The sequence below is a fragment of the Vicia villosa genome, linkage group LG5, assembly GCF_029867415.1.
Source record: "Vicia villosa cultivar HV-30 ecotype Madison, WI linkage group LG5, Vvil1.0, whole genome shotgun sequence".
Lineage (NCBI taxonomy): Eukaryota > Viridiplantae > Streptophyta > Magnoliopsida > Fabales > Fabaceae > Vicia > Vicia villosa.
Genome location: NC_081184.1, coordinates 155,708,631 through 155,712,663, shown reverse-complemented (window position 1 = coordinate 155,712,663; position 4,033 = coordinate 155,708,631).

The window sequence follows — 4,033 nt, the reverse complement described above, 5'->3', positions numbered from 1 at the left end:
TCCCTTCATCTCTATATACTATTCCCGATCGCTCTTTAAGATCAAAATTCTTCAAAAAATAAAAAATTTGGTCAAAATTTGGGACAAATATGATTTTGTAGGTCTTACACATATTATAGCAGCAATATAGATTAAAATGCAAAGAGTAAAACCTCCCCCAAACTTGAACGAAACATTGACCTCAATGTTTTAGAACAAGCCCGAGAGAGGTGACTCACAGAGGGTAATGCACTACATAGCTTCCGCTTGAGATGCCCCTTTTATTTCCTGAAAGACAAACAAAAACAAACAAAGAAAACGAAAACTTAGTTAATAAATGTGTGGGTTGCCTCCCACAAAGCGCTTCGTTTAACGTCGCATGGCTCGACGGTCCATTACCCTTTATTACGAAGGGTGTTTCCTCTTCCAAACCTGGTTTCTTTTCACCTCCGCAACCAAGAACTCATGAAGATGAAAAGCATGGACCACTTTTCTCTTCAGCTCACTTCCCACATTCTTCTTGACTTCCTTAACCTTCTTAGGACTTTTGATGGCCACATAAGTTGGTTCCACCCGATAGGCTATGCTTGAAACTTTTTCTTGGAGCTGTTTAGGCCTTTTGTTTTTTTCCTCACTTTCTGTCATATCAACAGAAGTTTGATCATTTACACCTGTCTTATGTTTCTTAACTCCTAACATCTTCAAGGTTACTTCTTCATCAAATGATTTCAGCGTTAATGTCCCTTTTTCAATGTCAAAGTTGTAGTGGCCTGTTAACAAAAAGGGTCTCCCAAGAAGGATATGAGTTTCTTTATCTTCCGGAATGTCCATGATATGGAAGTCAACAGGAAATACAAACTTATCAACCTCAACTAGTACATCTTCAGCTACCCCATATGATTTCTTGATGGTGTGATCAACGAACCTTAACTTATTCTTACTTTCCTTAACCTCTCACAATTCAAGATTTTTGAAAATAGATAGTGGCATTAAACTCACACAGGAACCAGAATCGATGAGTACCTTTTTGAACATTCTATTCTTGATAGTGCATGGTATCGCCACAGCTCCAGGGTCTTTCCTCTTTGTTGGGATCTTCCTTACTGACGAGACTATACCACACTTCTCAGTTGCAATTTTTTGTTCTCCTTCCACTGATCTCTTATTCGCTATTACCTCCTTCATAAATTTCTTATACAAGGGCATATGCTCAAGTGCTTCGAAGAAGGATAGATTGACCTATAACTTTTTGAATAAAGTAGTAAACTTCTCAAAGTCTTTCTCTTTTGAATCCTTCTTTGTCACTCTGGAAGGGAAAGGTAGTTTGATCACCGGTTCCGCATCTTTCTTATTTTTTTCTTCAAATGGTTTAACCGGTGGTACCACAACTTCTGGCTCTTTCTGATTTTCTCTTATTTCCAAATCCACATCTATTACCATGGGGTCATCGATTACCTCTTTTTCTGTTTGCGATTCTAACACTTTCTTACTCCTTGTTGTAACAGCATTAATCTTCTCTTGGTCTTTCGAATTTTTCACAGTTGAGCTCGGAAGGGTACCTTGTGCTGTAGAGTGAGATGATGTGCTATTTGACCCACTTGAACTTCCAGATTTTTGATTGAAGCTGTGGTGTTCCTGTGGTTGGTTCTTGTCTCTTCTTGAAACTGAGAGCATTGTCCAGCCAATCTCTCGATAGCTACTTCCCACTCCGCCTTCTGAGGGCCCTGTTGTTGTTGATCTTTCCACGAAAAATTTGGATGATTCTTCCACCCAGGATTATAGGTGTTAGAATATGGATTGTTTTGCCTCAAGAATTTTATTTCTTTAATCTGTTTTGGAGTAGCAACACAGCATACAGTTTGGTGAGGACCATGGCAAATTTCACAACTTACAGGTTGAGCTTGTTGAACTTGAGCCACCTGTTGTGTACCTATGTTCATAGCTTTCAGTTTCTTTTCAACTTCTGCAGCTATAGCATCTTCAACCCAAATTTTTGAAGTTTCCAGTTTAAGATCAATGATTCCTTCCGGTTTGCTAGCACACCTGTCATACAGCTCCAAATGCTCATTTGCAGCTATTACTTCAATGATTTTTATGATTCCAGAGGCTGTTGTGAAATTTGTTGAACCTCCAGCTGCTGTATCAACCAACTATTTTGTTTTCATTCTGAGCCCATTGACAAATACTTTCATCTGTTCAGTCTTGTCCATATTATGAGTGGGACATGCTACTAGAATTCTTTTGAATCTTTTGTAGGCATCTCCTAAGGGCTCACCCTCCTTCTGCTTGAAGTTCAGGATGTCATACCTCTTCCTTATAAATACAGATGCAGGGAAATACTCATTTAAGAAAGCTTTTTCCATCTCTTCCCATGATGTAATGCTACCCGCTGGAAGGGAATAGAACCACTCTTCTGCTTCTTCTGCCAAGGTGAATGGGAACATTCTCAGCTTCTTTGTCTCTTCTGTATGACCTTCGATTTTTAAAGTTGTACTCATGGTCAGAAAGCTCTGTAGGTGCTTGTTTGCATCTTCATTAACCTTTCCGGTGAAAGGTTTTCTTTCAAGCTGATTTATCGTGCTCGGATGCAATTGAAAGTTGGTCGCATTAACCAGTTGGTAGACAATAGTTAGTCTACCCCCTGGCGTGTTTGTAGCACCAAAATCTCCGAGAAGTCTCTCCGGTGGTGGTACCTCGCCCATGATCTCTTCTTCACTTTCGCTGTCTGAACCAGAATGAACTGTAATCCCTTCTTCCTCGGATTCCAGTTTAGCTTGACGAGCTTGTCTGCGCCTTGCGTGCAAAGTCCTTTCAATTTCTGCGTCAAAGATAAATTTAGCTAAGGCCTTACCTCGCATAAAAAGATTAGACAATTATCAGAATGAGATAAAAATTTGCAGGAAATAAAATTTTAGTCGCAGAGCAACAAAATTCTAATTGAAATAAATCTAAAAACTCTATAATCTTCGGCAGTCCCCGACAACGGTGCCAAAAACTTGATCGGTAAAATAGCAAGTGTACTATTTTGCCTCTGTAGTAATAAAGGGAAAATTCCCCGAATGTCGATCTCAAGGACTGCGTGGTATTATAGAGTTATTTGGAATTCAATTAAACAAAAAGCCTATGGGGGTTTTGGTTTTGAAAATTACGAATTGAATTGCAAATAAGCTTAAAAGGTTGATTTGGCCAGATATGAGTAACATGCCAGGGTAGGTGTGTGCATTAACATGTAACAATTCTGAACCCTTGTTTCATAAAAAAATCAACTTATCAACTACCGGTTCTTAAGGGTGTTTGCTCCTAAGTCCTTAGTGGGCAAACCTTTGAACATTCATCCTAAAGCCTAATTCCTTAGTGAATTATGATGAATTCAAGCCTTTAAATTATCAAGAATATTCCGGTTACTATAGGGTATCCCTAGTCCTAGGTGATATCTACTATAATATAATGGTACAAAAACCCTAACAATGGAGGTCCATCCTAATTGTTAGTCATATATCAATCATTTTGGTCCGACGAGGAAAGCGTTAAAAACCTTATACCATTAAATTGAACGTGAAAGATAAATATATTATTGAAATTCGGAATTCAAAATCATCACAAATGTTAATCAGGGACACCCCCTAGCATTGGGGGGTTTAGCTACTCATATCATTCACACAAGTTACATAGATATCAAATAAATACATTACAATATGGATGATGAACTTTGATCTTCAATTGCTTCCGCTCATGAGAGTTCTCCGTTCTTCTCCAATTGCATATGCTTTTCTCCTCAATCGTATATTTCTTCGTGTGCCGAAAAGATCCCTAATTCATCTTGAAAACTCTCCTAAATAGTGCAGACTCACTTAAGTAAGTTGGAAATCCCAAAAACACCCTTGCAGGCCAACTACTGAACAAAATAGGAAAAATCACTTAAATCAGCTCATCACCCAACACGGGCCGTGTTGAGCAACACGGGCACCCGTGGTAGCCCTCTGTCATTTATCTTTTCATGTTTAAGTCCCAGGCTGAGCAACACGGGCCGTGTTGAGCAACACGGGCACCCATG